Source organism: Nelumbo nucifera, chromosome 1 (assembly GCF_055504915.1).
Source record: "Nelumbo nucifera cultivar China Antique chromosome 1, China Antique-T2T, whole genome shotgun sequence".
Classification (NCBI taxonomy): domain Eukaryota; kingdom Viridiplantae; phylum Streptophyta; class Magnoliopsida; order Proteales; family Nelumbonaceae; genus Nelumbo; species Nelumbo nucifera.
The window spans coordinates 192074467-192090446 of record NC_142649.1 but is presented as its reverse complement, the minus strand read 5'-3'; the positions used below and the strand labels follow the sequence as shown (position 1 = coordinate 192090446).

Here is a 15980-nt window from a genome sequence, read left to right as displayed (position 1 = left end):
CCATATAAAATGGGTTATTTCTCCAGGTATGGAATTAGTATTTAGAGAGAACCTGAGACCCAGAAAGAATCAAAGAATTACTGAATTACAAGATACCAATGCCAGATTCATGGGAGTTGTATATTTTGGATTTTCAAAACGTGGAGTTATTTGGTTCATAAAAACAAAATGCTTCTTAACGAAAAATAGAATAGAAAAAAGAAAAGAATATGTATTACATATTTACATGCTCATGCCAAGTGTGTTTGTAGAACAGTGCCACGTATATATGCCTGGAATTGCATAAACTCTTCCTTTCCTACCACGTGGACGGATGTGATCCTTCACTGTCACCTAGAATATCCACAATTGGAAGGGAACAAGGAAAAGGGATTGGGCATGTGTTCTGAAGAGTCAAAAGTCATAACAGCCATGAATGTTTCAGTTTTATCTGAAAAAACTAAAACCCTAGTTTATTTGAAAAACATATCGTAATTCAAATTTACCAAGATAAGTGGTCTATAATCTATATGATAAAAATCATGTATGGGCTATTAGACCACATCAAAGTAAATTTAATCTATATGATAAAAATCATGAATGTTTCAGTTTTATCTGAAAAAACTAAAACCCTAGTTTATTTGAAAAACATATCGTATTATATTATTCAAACTTACCAAGATAAGTGGTCTATAATCTATATGATAAAAATCATGTATGGGCTATTAGACCACATCAAAGTAAATTTAATAAGATAGAAGACGACTGGTTTACTATCAATTAAGTTTGAATGTTCAACAAGAATTCTGTTTCTATATATCCGGGGAGCCTAGGGCATCACTCATCAGATGAGTGATTTCTTCATTAAGCAAAGCAAGAAGGGAAAGGTCGGTAAAACGAAAGTGATAAATGGATCCCTCAGCATTGACTCAAAAGAAAGAGGAAATTAAGGCTCAGTTTGGAAAGAGTACAAATGCGAATATATACATACAAAATACATACAAAATATGGGATTTGCACTCTACATATTTTGTATTTGTACTATATCCTCGGGAACCTCTGCTGAGAATGACAACATTCAAGTAGGAGTTTGGCTTCAGTCAGGGCAAATCTCGTAGCAACCTTTTCTGCCTTGCATTGAGAATATTTCTGTGCATAGGAGATATTCTCAATACAATGTTGCAAAAGGCTGTTAAAACGGTGTGGGCATGGGTTTGAAGCCAAACTCTTCAAGTAGGGGAGATGTTTTTTATTCGTGGCTACAGTGTCTTGTGGGTAGGTCATAGGTGTGGGTAGCGGATCCAAATTGGTTTGATAAAGGGGCCTTAATTGCTGATACAATATGAAGTTAGTGGGTTTAGGTTTAATTTAATCATGTTCATATCAGAATCATGTCAGCCCATTTTAACACAATTAATAAATGTGTTAATATAATTTATCTATGATTTGAAATTTTAAATAATGATGATATTGAATGTTTTTTATGAATTTGCTTAGATGATAGATGATTGACTATTTAAATTTATTTATTGTTTAAATAGGTTAATTACTTAATTATATTGATTTCGTGTTAATTCAAATTATAGAATTAAATATGTTAATCGTATTAATTCAAATTATGCCGATTGTATTACTTAACATAAATTTCCACCCTTAATTTTCAATTCATAAAAGTTTGGTACAAGTCCTAATTTGTCCCCTTAATTAAAAGGAAAAAAAAAAGTCTTGAAGAAGGTTCAACTCTACTGATGAGTTAGTTTTCAAAATGTATATACCAAATTAAAAGTGAAAGTCTACTATGGAAAATTCACATATCCACAACTAGAAAGCTGGAGCAGTTTATCACCATAAAATGAGCTAGTTCTCTTACTTACCAATGACAACCGATCAAAAGTCTTTTGGGACAAGACAAAATAATCTAGAAGATAGACTTTATAAAATGAGCTACTTCATGTCACTATACCTATTATATACTTTGTCAAAATAATCTAGAAGATAGACTTTATAATATTAAACTATATATATGACAAATGTTAATAAGGCTTGTTTGGGAGTGCTTATGTTAAAAATAAGTGTTCTTATTCGAATAAGCACTTATTTTCATTTGGCACCTAATTTTTTTAAGTGCTTATTTTAAAAAATAAACACTTATTTTATATTGGGTGTTTAGTGGTCATTTTCTCCAATAAGCACTTAAATAAGCAAGTGTAACTCTTTTGTCCTTCATTTTTTTTTCAAATTTTTAAAATATCCAATCCAAAGTGAATGAATAAAAGTACTTTTACAAAAGTGCTTTCATAAAATACTTTTGTAATAGTGTTTTCATAAAAGTACTTTTATAAAAGTGCTTTCATGTAATAGTACTTTTACAAAAGTGTTTTCGTATGAGTACTTTTATAAAAGTGCTTTCGCAAAATACTTTACTTTTGTAAAAGTAATTTTATACTTTTATAAAAGTGCCTTTGTAAAATTGTTTTTGTAAAATGGTTATAATTGATATTATAAAAATTCACTGGGGACAATTATGGGAGAAAAAAATGAATAAGTGCTTATTGTATGAGCACTTCAAAAAAGCTGAAAATTTGGGCTTAAAAAATAAGCACTTATTTTAAGCTTATTTCCCAAATTCTAATTAGTGCTTAATGGTGTTGCCCCTGTCCCCACCCAAATAAGCACTTATTTCCAATAAACACTTGTTTTTAAGCACTCCCAAACATGACCTAAGTAATCCTCTACTTCCAAACTACCATTTCCCTTCCTGTGACTTTCCAGGAAAATTTCCTTTTGTCTAATAATTAAATCTGCTTTCAAGGCTCTATATAAAGACCAAGGAACCAATTCATCATTTGTGTAAAGAAACAAAAAATCTCAAAGATTACACACTACTTTGTAGAAGAAGGGCATGAAGCTTGCAGGGCCTACACTCATATTTCTTCATTTGTGTCTGGCAGCAGCTCTCATCACCCTTCTTGTGTTCTCTTTGTCACTTTCAATCTCCCAACATCACAGTGTTCTGTTATCTGCCTTTGCTTTGATATTAAAGGTGAAATCCAGTCCCATTTTTAGGTTTTGCATATGCAACTTGATTATCGTTGCAGTATCTTTGGGAAGTAGTTCCAAGACATCGGATGGAGAATTTGATTATTGGTTTGTGTCACTCCCTTCGATAGCACATCAAAGGGAGGAGGAAAGACAAGATGTAGATGACGATGACAGAGATAGTTTTGATGAGAATTACTCTGATGATGATGACAACGGTAATGGTGATGCTCTTGATGGTTACGAGAATTGCAAAGATGATATTCAGGATTGTTCTGATGACGAAGACGATGATTTTCATGGTTATGATGGGTATGATGAGGATAACGACGATGATCTCAATGAAGAAGATGATGAAGATAGTGAAGCTGGAAGCTGTGATGAATTCATTGCTAAGATCAATAAAGAATGGAGAGCTGAATGGGTGAGAGAGAAGCTGCTTCTTGGAATAGGGGTGCAGTCCAAGGATATGGGTACCCATTAATTCATGCTAGTTTTGATCAATAAATATGTGCATATGCATGGAATCTCAGTCTTGTATTTTATCATAAATCTTGTTCTTCTTATTATCTTCCCTCTTTTATTATTATTTTTTTTTGGGTTTGGAGATGAAATTTTCTATCAGAGCCAATGTATAAATTTGATTATTATTGTAAATACTTAATTGTAAATATGCAATCAAAAGAATCATCTATATATACAATATCCATTGTGTTTCCAACAAATAAAACACGTTTAATTAACCCTTTTATTTGTATATTAAGTTTTGCAACTCATGAGTCATACTCACAAGCAGTTGTTCCAAAGTACAATAAGGATGTGTTTGGTTTGATAGAAAATAAGATAGAAATGGAAAGTTATTAGGGTCCATTTGGTTCAGAGTCGGAATCGGAATCGAAATCCTCTAGAATCAAAATTGCAATGATAAATGATCCATTCCCATAGTTTGTTTGGCTCATACAAAAATGAAAATGGAATTAGAATTAGCATGAAAAGGGTTTCATTCTCAAGGGAGAGGCTGGAAATGGCCATTCCCTCAAATGGGGGAATGCCACTCCAACAAGAATGGAAATAGGATTTTGATTCCACCCAACCAAACAGTTAGAATCGGAATAATCCATTCCAATTCCGACTCTACACCCACATTCCCATGAATCAAACGGAGCCTTATTTCTCAATTATCAATTTCAAAAAACTTATAGAAAACTTTCCCTCATCGTTTCTCTCATTTTTCTATCCAACCAAACATAACCTAATCAACCATCAATTAATGACTTCCAATTCATCTCTTTTCTTAATTAACATCCAACTTAGTAATTAAACAACGATTATTCTCTAATCTATGAGATACTCTTGACTTGACTTACACCACTAACCAATCCAGTCAACCAAGAATTGGGGTTTGTTCTTTAGCGGTCAATCCTCCTCACGTACATGTAGGGCCCCTTGGTTGTACTATAAAGTTTAAACCGGAGTAATATCATAATTAGACGTAAATGAGGTGCATTAATTTTTGAATAATCAAGGATTAATCTTATAAAATATTGTTTAATGGAGATGTCAGCCAGCAGACGTCTTTGAATTAGGTGGGGTGGTATTGTCAAATTGTCATCACTATGTACACTTAATTAAATTAGAATCTGAATTTGAGGTATGTGATATGACTGATGTGGGTGTGTAGCAGCCCCACGAGAAAGAAATTTGGAAGAATAACTGTTCAGTCCATGTCAGTATCCTTAACCCCATCTACAGTTGAATAGATGTTTGATATTTTGAATTATTATAAGTTTGTAGTGGAATTCAAAATTCTAGAAATGGGAAAACGGAATGATTGGTAATGGCAAAGCTCTTTGACTCTAACCACTTTTTTTTCATTGTTGTTTATGGTTAGTCAAGAAATTAAATTGAGTATCATGTCAGTGAGCTTAGATACAGATATGGTTTCAAAATGCATGAATACAATGAAAAGATATAGAGAACTGTAATGTGGGCTGGTCCGGTGGCCATGTTTGGCATGGCAGAATCGTTAGAGTTCTGTGTGGGGCTTAGGCTGCAGAGGGGACTGGGCCTCCAAGGCACGACCTAGAGGCATGGCATGCAGGCTGGTACAACACGACCTTGATATCATACTGATACGACACACACAGCACCAGTGCGGCATAGCAGTTCGAGGAGGCCAACGACTATATTTGCCTTTTTTTTTGAGTATTTTGACTAAATCTATCTTTAATTTTCCAATAATCCAATCCCATTGTAACTTTTATTTTCAATTTTATTATTTTATTACTTCAACTCTATTGTATTATTTTTCTCTATGTATTTTTATTTTTTTGTACACATTAAATTTGAAATGAAATAAAATTTTCACATTTTTTCTAACTTATTGTCTATTATTCATGTTAATTTTCTGCTATTAGATGTTACTTTTTTATTTTTTCTTAGTGAAATAAAATTTTCACATTTTTTCTAACTTATTGTCTATTATTCATGTTTTTTTTTCTATTAGATGTTACATTTTTATTTTTTTTCTATTTTTTCTTAGTGAAATAAAATTTTCACATTTTTTCTAACTTATTGTCTATTATTCATGTTAATTTTTTGCTATTAGATGTTGCATTTTTTTTCTATTTTTTCTTAGTGAAATAAAATTTTCACATTTTTTCTAACTTATTGGCTATTATTCATATTAATTTTCTGCTGTTAGATGTTACTTTTTTTTTTTCTATTTTTTCTTAGTTTAGAAAAACTGGAAAAGAAAAAAATAGGACCAGGTGACCAGCGGCCTAGGCTAGGTCTGCCATGGCCTGGTTCCTCAGACCCGGCACTATTGGGAACTAGGCCACAGGCCATACCGGGCCTGACCTGCTGGGAAGGGGACCGTGCTGCCCAAGCACAGCCTACCAAGGCCCAAGGCCCAAGGCCCAACACGACACAACACGGATGGCATCCGGGCCACCTTCAATCCATGTTGTGGTGGCATGGCATGACCCACATTACAAGTCTATATATTAGTAGATACACTTCAATACATCAAGGAAATTGCAATAATTCTTGCAAATGCATTGATAACACTAAGTTTAAGGTTGAAATAATTATAAATAAGGTATAAATACATAAGAAAATGCATATGTTAATGGTACATAAGAAGAAATGCATTACAATTAATGTAGTAGATACCTACATATATCATAAAATTTTATTTATAAATACATTAAATTCTCAAATATTTTGTAAACAATATTTTTTGCTTTTTATAAATGATAAATACACTAGTTATTTAATGTAAATTAAATTATTATTTTAATAATTTGAGATTAAAAAACATTTTTATATGAATTTTATAAAATACTAGTAATTAATTTAACATTTACTAATTTTGAAGATCATTCTTTCTAAATTTTAATAGAATATAATTATATATTATTATTTATTTGACTTATTAGTGGTCTAGGAGCATACTTTAAAAGTAAATGATTTGGGTTAAAATCACACTGATAGATGATCAGTGTGTATACATAGCGTGCTCCGTATACGATATATTTTGATCCATGTAGAGTCGTAGTTAATCACTTGTTTGGTTTTGACAAAAAGAGAAAAATATAAGTGAGAAAGGAGAAAGAGAAAGTTGAGGGAAAGAAACAGTTTAAGTAGGCCTTGTTTATAAGGTTGATTGGTCAGAAATGTAACATACATGAAACCAACTTGTTATTAAGATGTTTAAGGTGTAAATAGATCGAATTCGAATCAAATCAAGTAATATCCAAATTTAAATCCGAATAAAAGATTCGATAACCGTCAATATTCAAATTTGAATTCGACCAATTAATTATTTTAGCTAATTAATAAATATATAAGATAAATATTTTATTTATTTAAATTGTATAAATATATAAATTATTTATATAATTTAGTTATTATATAAAATATTTAAATATTTTATATATTATTTATAAAAATTAAATAATTGGTCGAATTCAGATATTTATCAAATTGAATTATGTCATATCTAAATTCGACTGATTAGATATTCGAATTATCCAAATTTAATTCAATTATATTAAATCACGAATTCGAAACGGACTTTTTAAATATAACTGACACCCCTTAAAATGTCCTCTTGAAACCATCAGTTACAATACCATCCAGGTCAAATGGATCAATTCATAACAAAAAATAAAATAATAGGAAAGACTGGTATCCCATGGATAACTGGTGGTGTTGGTCAGAACCAGGATTGTGATCAGATCTTAGGTTCAAATGGCCAGGTCTAAGAACACTGCTTGAATTAAAATTCAGATTAGCTGAATGCGATAATTGTAATTAATTAACAGGCTGTGGAACCAGTGGCAATACCCCACACCAGTGAAAAATATATGGGACCCACAGTGAGAAATTAAATGATTGTGGGTTCCATCTTCCATGTATTTTATTACTGTCATTTAAGCTGTGATTGGTTTGAAAGAATTTGCTACTTTTTCTTTCAAACCAAACACAGCCTTAAGGGGATGATGGTGTGGAATCGATCTAATCACATATTATCAAAATTATTGCACTTATTTCAAAGCATCCAATAGATATCTAATATTTTAGATTGGCCTTGGTTCTCTTTCTTTCTTTTCTTATTTTTTTAGACAATCTAACAACTCTTCTTAATTTTCTAATAGATAAAAAACATGTATAATACACCACAGCCAAGGTTCAAAATATGGATACCCACAAAAATTGGGTATCATGAGTTTCCAATAATTGGTATTTTTATTTTTTATTTTCAGTTGAATATTTCACAGACAGCTATGTGAGGTTGATTACTAACATTTAAAAAAATTTCACAGATATTTTTAAACTCTGTTTTTGTTTTCAAAGGGAAAAATAAGTTGGTTTTCAAAAAACAATACGTGTTTTTAAAATCAACAAAATATTGACTTTTAAAACAAAGACAAATTTTCTAGTATAGAAATTATATGATTTATAGAACATGATATTGAATAATCAAATGAAAACATGTTTTTAAAGCTAAATTCAAGAATTAGTTTTTGAAAACGAAACACATATACAATTAAAAACATATTTATTGATTTATTTATTGTTTTAAGAAACAATCTATTTTCAAACAAAATGATTTTGATTTATTTTTGGAACCACTAATAAAAAAAAATCATACAACACCCCCTTAGTATTTATCGTTTCCTAAACTCTGGACATTTATATAATACACATGATACAATGCGACATATATCGATACTTCAAACTTTAACCACATCTGTTCACAAATTAATAAATTAATTATTTAAAAATAATTTAAGTTCTCCTACCCATATGAGATGATGTCCTGCTTTACAATGTGCCTAGACGTATAGGTGACGAGAGTCATGATTCTGTTTGGACTTTGGGGGATGAATGTAGATGAATGTATTGAATTGCACATGTAAAGCTGGGCTCTGTTTGTTTGGTTGCACGTTTATGAAGGAAAAATTAATTAATGATTTCCTTAGAAAACGGAATTCAATAGAAAAATGAATCTCCATTCCAAAAATGACTTGTAAAAAATTAACAGCAATGTCATTTCCTACTATAATTGGTATTCAATTCTTAAAAAAGAAAAGAAAAAATCTATTTACAGGCTTGGACCTGGGCCTCGGCCTGATCCTAACCAATGATCATTCCTAGTTTTGTTTGCGACTATGTTTGGTTTGAAGGAAAATGTAGGAAAAGGTAAGAAAGCTTTTACAAATACTGTATTCTTTTCCTACATTTTCCTTCAAACCAAACATAGCTAGGGAGTTAGATTTTTCATCATCTACAAATCTACCATCATACGCCTTCTTGGAAGCAGCTGAATCAAACTTAAGACCACTTAAACAGGCCTTTAGTGGTGCTTAGACCTGTTCATGGGCCGGGTAGTCCAACGTCCCGGCCCAGCCTGGCCCGCACCCCGGTCAGACTTGGACAAGTAGTAAGACCCGCAGACCTGACCTCGGGCCCAAAACACCAAGCCCAATTGTGTTCCGGGCCGGGCTCGGGATTTGTTGTAAAAGCCCGACCTGACTGATTTATATAATATTTATTATAATATATATTAATAATTTAATATATACATTTTTTATTTTTTCTTTATAATTTCTCCCTCTCTCTCTCTGCTCAGCCGCTTCAGCAATAGCAGTGGCATGAATTTTAGACTTCGGGCTTGAGCCCGGGCTTCGGGCTTTTTATGAGGGCCAGGCTTAGATTTGGGCCTTAAAAAAATCTGTTAATGAAGAATGAAATCCTGTCCCGACCCATGAACGGATCTAGTGGTTCTGCTTTGAAGAAACCAATGAAAGAAGCTTCGGTGTCCATTTGAGAGGGCTGAAGCCTAAAACACAACGTTTGAGCCTCGTACAAAAGAATACAAGTTATGTTTGGTGAAAAATCCAAAAAGCCCAAATTTGCTGTTAATCAGTCACTTTTTGGGATTGCCCACTTCGGGCTCTTTAAAATAGTTTATCCAGAGCACTTTAAAGCAGCTGAACAGCTAGTTCAACTGAATCTTCAGCTCAATTCTCCCAAACAAGCCTTTCAACATATAGCTGTGCAATTCAGTAATAGGACTGAAAAATAATTTGTTTATGCTCTCCAGATTTTTCTCCAAACAGTGCTTGGCAATTCACTCCCCTTAGCAGCAATGTGAACGCCCTCCGAAGTCCAAACCAACTCACATTTGTTATCACAGTGTCATTGCCAGTGTCATAGCCCTGCGCTGAGACAAATAAATCAAAGCCTTTGATTTGTTGTCATGGCCCCACCTTGAAGTGACTTATTGGTGGGAAAAGTGAATTCATTACAGATGGCCACAGACAGTTGAACTGGATTTGGTCCAATCTTATCTGGTTCAATGTAAGTCCATTATAAATGGACCAGGTTCATTCCGATCTAATGAATATTTTAGGCCATTTTGGACCAATCCAGTTCAATGTCCGTCCAATCCATCTAAATTAATTTTGGTTTGAAAAAGGTCCACTCCAAAGTTGGTCTATTAACACTCCTACTCTTTGATATGTTGATCAAGGTTTTAAAAATTGGACCGGATACAGAACCATTTTGGGAACCAGTTCCCAGGTTGAATGATTCGATCAATTCAAAAGGATGACCTATTCTGACTTAAAAAACAAAAATGGATATTAATAAATAAAATAAAAAATGGCCAAAACTATTGTCTGGGTCAACGGATCAACGGTTAGACCGCCCTAGCAAAATCAATGGTTTTGGCCAAAAAAGCGATTTTAAGATCAACCAGAATCGGTTACCTGACTAGTTCTTGGGCAACCAGTCCGACCTTCCGATCCGATCCGATCCGGTTTTTAAAAGCATGATATTGAGTGTACTAATCTATTATTGGAGCTTACTGGGTTAATTAAGATATATATATATTGATGCCACGTCATTCCACGTGTACAGAGTTGTTCTGGTGTATCGTGGTCGGCCTCGGCCCAGTATTCGGAGAGGAGAACGTCAGACGATTTGAACTAATTATCCATTGAAACTTCAAAAGAGAAGCTTCCAGGATATAACAATATGACTTCTATTTTTTGGTAAAAACTAATAGGATGAGTATGAGGTTGAATGGTTGAGGTTCCATTGTCCTACGTGGCAACCATGTGCAGGTTCATTTCTTAATTCTGATATCTCAATTAAGCAAATATTACAACGGGGGAATTCAGAGAGAATTTAAGCCACAAACTACAAACTGCAAAGCAAAGAATCACACCATGAACATGAATCATGGCGCATCATCTCTTTGCTTAAAACAAAACGCCCCAAACCGTCTAAACACAGTGAAGTCTAATTGATCAAAGTTTCATTGCTGAGTCAATCAATGTATTAAGAAGGAAGAATTGAACAACCATCATATTCATATATATTACTTACACAACGACTACCAGCAGCAGCAGCATTGAACAGAAGCTTCTTCGTCCGCTGGTCAACGCCTCCTTCCCTTGCAAATCTCTCTATGAAGAGTGAAGTCTTGAAGATAGGGGGAGGTCCCCAACATCTCTGCTTTCCATCCCTTGTTCACCTTGTATATGAATTCCTCTACTCTCCTCCGCAGCTCATCTTGTTCTTCATCATCTTTGTCGCCCACCACACCTGGGTCCTCGTTCTTGGAGTCGTTGGTGGCATCCAGTGATGCTTCAATATCTTTGGAAAGCAGCAATGTTTCTTCATCTCTTAATTTCACATTTCTCTTATTGGTGAGACGTAGCGTTGAGGCTCCAATTCGAGCTTTTTGATCGGAATGTGAAATGGGCTTTGAACCGCTTACGAGTAGGAGGACTACAATCAAGTTGCAGACACAGAAGACGATGAGAGAGTTGGAAGCAGCCAGAGTGATCCACTCCACTGTAGAATCCAACATGTTAGAGAGAGAGAGAGAGAGAGAGAGGCTGGAACCTTGCTTGTCTAAGACTAAGAGGTGCGACCGGAGAGCGAGATGGAGAAGTTCCACGCCCCCTTTAAATTGAAGCTCTGTTTTGACTTTTGAGTTTTGATGAGGAAGCTTATGACGTGTAGTAACCAAAGTCATAGAAAGTGTTTTATAGGTCCGAATATGATATCGGAAAGGTATTAAAAAAAACTTGTAACCAATCGTAAGTAATTACTAATTAGTAAAAAAACTTGATGGATTAAAGTGTGTTTTTCCAGTATCATACCTTTCCATCGTCATTGATCAAGTGTTTAAGTGATTTTCATGTGAAAATTTTTTATGATGATAATGATAGTAAATAATATATTTTTAAAATTTTTTATATTTTTATGTCTACGAAAATTTATTTTTATTTGTCATATATTTTTGTGCGTTTTCATCTTTTTGAATTTTTATTATTTAATTATGATATTATAAGTTGATACATTTGACCTGAAAGGTTAAATTGTTAATCCACCACCAAACATGAAAACAATTTCACTTTTGGATTAGCTTTAGATTTTGTATTTTATTTTCATATGTTTTCTACACTTTTTCATATTTTTTATTTTTATTATTTAATTATGAGATCAAGGGTTGACACATATTATCTAAAAGGTTAAATTGTTGACTTGTCACGGGAAAAACAGTTTCATTTTTGGGTTAGTATTAAATTTTATATTTTATATCCCACATCAATAAAAATAACTATTTTTACATAATTTCTGTATTATTACATAAATGTTTTTTTACAAAATTTCTGTATTATTACATAATTTTTTGCGGTTTGTATTTTTAAAATTTTTTATTTAATTATGATATCAAGGGTTGAAAGGTTGAATTGTTGATCTGCCACCACAAAAAATACTTTTATTTTTGGATTGGTTTTAAATTTATATTTCATTCCAACATCAATAAGAATAAATATTATTTATCACACTTGTTTTTCTCTATAACTAATATAAAACATTAGAGATGTGTCCAATTTTCTATTTGAAAAAATATATTTAATTATGACATCACAAATTGGTTCATTTGACCCAGATGGTTGAATTGCTTATTTGCCACCAGGATGGAAGAACGGTTTCATTATGGGTCAATGTTAAAAAGCATGTGTTTTTTTTATCATTAAAAAGCATTGAATATAGACCTAATTGATAAAATTTATGGGTGGAAAAAATAGCTTAAATATAGAATTCAATGAGAGAATGGGAGTTAATACCCTAAATATAAGATTTAATGGGAGGAAATTGAATTAAGAGAAAAATAGTAATTCAAATTACATTGTGTGCCCTCACAATTAAAAAGGGACCAAATTCAAAAATAGGGATACTGCAATTAAGAATAGGATTAATGAATATAATAGGGGTTAATACCTTAAGACTGTGTTTGGACCAAATTCAAAAATAGGGATACTGCACTTAGGAATAGGATTAATGAATATAATAGGGGTTAATACCTTTAGGCTGTGTTTGGTTTGAAGGAAAAAGTAGGGAAAGGTAGGGAAACCTTTACAAACCTTGTATAGATTTCCCTACCTTTCCCTTCCTTTCCCTTCCTTTTTCCTTCAAAACAAACATAGCCTAAATATAAGACTTAATGAAGGGGATTTGAATGAAGAAAAAAATAGTTGTTCAAATTACATTTCTGTCCTTACAATTAATGAGAGACTAAATTCAAATATTAGGATATTTTTAATCTTCACACTTTTAATAATAGTATAGATATAGATAATCTTTCTACTCTCTAGGTTATTTAATCATTAATGTATTGAAAAAGTTTATTCAAGGCATCTCAAGAATATCTCAACTGCCATCACCAAATAATCATTGCCCGATGAAGCTTATGCTGCAACCTCAGGGCAGGCCCAAAGCCCACGTCTCCTTATTCTACTTCTATTCCAAAGGTCCATATAAGATGAACCCATTAAGGCAGCCCACGTCTCCCAAGTCCCCCATCGCTGAATACAACAAATAGTTAATCAGACTTGTCCAAGACTTGTCTACTTAGTCGTTGCTTGGTTGTCCAAGAGAATAACAATTAATTAACAAATAGTTAGAACGTGATTAGTTAGCTCTTATCTAGTTGGACTGGCTTTTCTTGATGGCAATCTTGTCGACGGAGACCCCATTATCATTACAATTATATTTATTATTGGGATTGGTGGTTATAGCAATCTTCCTTCCTCCCTTTTCCAACTGGACAAATATGTTTATTTAAAAGACCCAATTGGTTTGTTTGGTGGTTAATATCGCTATCTAAGTGACCCAATTAGGGGTGTCAATGGACCAATAGGGTTTGGATTGGATCCATCCGAATCAAAGTCAATTTGAACGAATTGGATGGACCACTGGGACATATCGAATTGTAGTAATCAGACTTATCAATGAATTTCCTAACATTTTCTCTTTGGTGGGGACGATTGAATAAATACTTATCATTCATTTTCGGAATTAATTTAATCCATGGAAGTTGGTAGAGGTAGGGAATACCCATGTGTGAGCCAAGATAGGCTTACCTACATTAAAGCTAGTTATATATCTCAAGTTGACCTCTTGTTTTTGCCAAACCTGTGAGTTGAGTACGTACAACTCACAAGTGAATGTAGTGTTCTTATTGCTCTTATCTGACCTTTCCAAAACTTTTTCCCGTCTTCAAAGGTCAGACCCACGTCACCATCTTTATCTCTGACAGGAAAATTTGCCATGTCTCTGCTTCCTCCACTTCTTCACAGATTCAATCTCCTCCTCCTCCTCCTCTCTCTCTCTCTCTCTGAGCTTCTGGGCTTGCACTTCTTTAGCTATATTTACTCTTGGACTCTCTAGCTTTCCTTCTCTCTCCAGCCTCCTCAATCTTAAGCCTGATCTTCACCTTCTCCATGCGAGAATCTGTCTCCACAATCTCTACATAATAATCAGAAGGCCTGAGAAAAAGGAGTCCCATTGAGTGTAACCTTTCAAAAGCCAGCCAAGTTCCTTCCAGTGCTTGAGTGTAGAAAGCAAGCTCAGGAGCCAGGTCATCATTCACATCAATCTCTTGTTCTTGATCAATACCAATATAGAACTTGTGGATCCATTCCACATTGTCAGGCCAACTTGTATCACCTAGCTTCTCTAGGAGACCATCCCTGTTGTATATGGAGTTCTTAGAAGGTCCAGTCAACACCGCATCCTCTTCTTCTGATTCTGATTCAGATGCTTCATCATCAACATCTCCCATCCCATCTTCCTCTGTTTTATCCACAATGAACATTGTTGGTTCTTTTTTCGACAACACCCATTTGTATTTGATTATGAACCTATTTGAAGAACAGGGAAAAAAATGTAGGAAAGCTGTAAATATAAACCATGCATTAAATAACACCAGAAGCACAGATTATTCGATCTCCAATCACTGAGGAAATGACATGCCATTTCTTGTCTAGTTATTGTCGTTTCATGCACTGATTAATATGGAGTTTGCAATTGAAAAGATATAGAATGGGTCATGACAAAACTAGCACTTACCAGATTATTAATTCTTTTTTTAATTAGAAATAGTAGTATCTTAATTCTTAATTAATCAGGTTTCAAGAACATCCAAGCATTGTAAGTATTTGAAAAGCATGACCAGTTCAATGGAGCGGATACCCACATTATATTCAATGACTTGTTGATCTGTTCGGGCATTTGGTACCCGAACCTGACTATATAGGTTTATAATTGGGTATCAGGATACTCACGTTAAATATAATTGGGTTCGGGTAACAAACACCCTAAATTCAAAACCCAAACCCTATAGGGTTTGATAAAAAGATCCCATTTGGGTCAGAACGGGCCAGTCACCCTAATATTCCCGTGAAATTGCCATCCCTGAGAAACCAAAAGTGAATGGGCTAGGCTTTAGACCACCAACAATTGAGTGGTCCGCAAGTAGAAGATTCAGCATGTTTGACATAACCGACCCAATTATATAGGGTATGGTTCTACATCATTGGGTTAGGATCGTCTTCGCTTGTTTCTAAGTTCTAACCTATTAAGACCCAAACCATATATAAAATATTATTATCTTTAGATGTGTTAATTTACCAAATTTAAAGATTTATCGTCAAATAACAAGATAAAAATACACTGCCAATAATAATCGGGTCAACCCAGATAGTCCCAGTGAATGATTGAGTCAGTTTTGGATCTGTAATAACACTAAAGGATCTAGTTCGAGACTGATTCAGCACATTTATTTAGGCTGTGTTTGGTTTGAAGGAAAAAACAGGAGAACCTTTACAAACCTTATATAGGCTGTGTTGGTTAATACAAATTGCTCTCCCTTTCTAAAATGTCAAATTTGATGTTTCCCAGAGATGCATTTTTCTAATTGATGTGATAACACATATTTCTCACACAATTGTATTGCAATGACAATGGCTATGCCACCATACCAAACACCCCCTGTTGTCATAGACAGCACACCATGGACGTAGATTCTATAACCTAGCGGTGCTTGTTCACACAAGCTGCAAAACGAGTTTGGAGAGAGGACCTTC

At 33.6% G+C, this 15980-nt stretch overlaps 1 pseudogene; it reads right to left on the bottom strand.

Moving 5' to 3' along the window:
- Positions 1-14000: 14000 nt before the first annotated feature.
- On the bottom strand, positions 14001-14710 carry LOC104611893 (putative rRNA-processing protein EBP2 homolog pseudogene; annotated as a pseudogene).
- Between the last annotated feature and the right edge of the window lie 1270 nt (positions 14711-15980).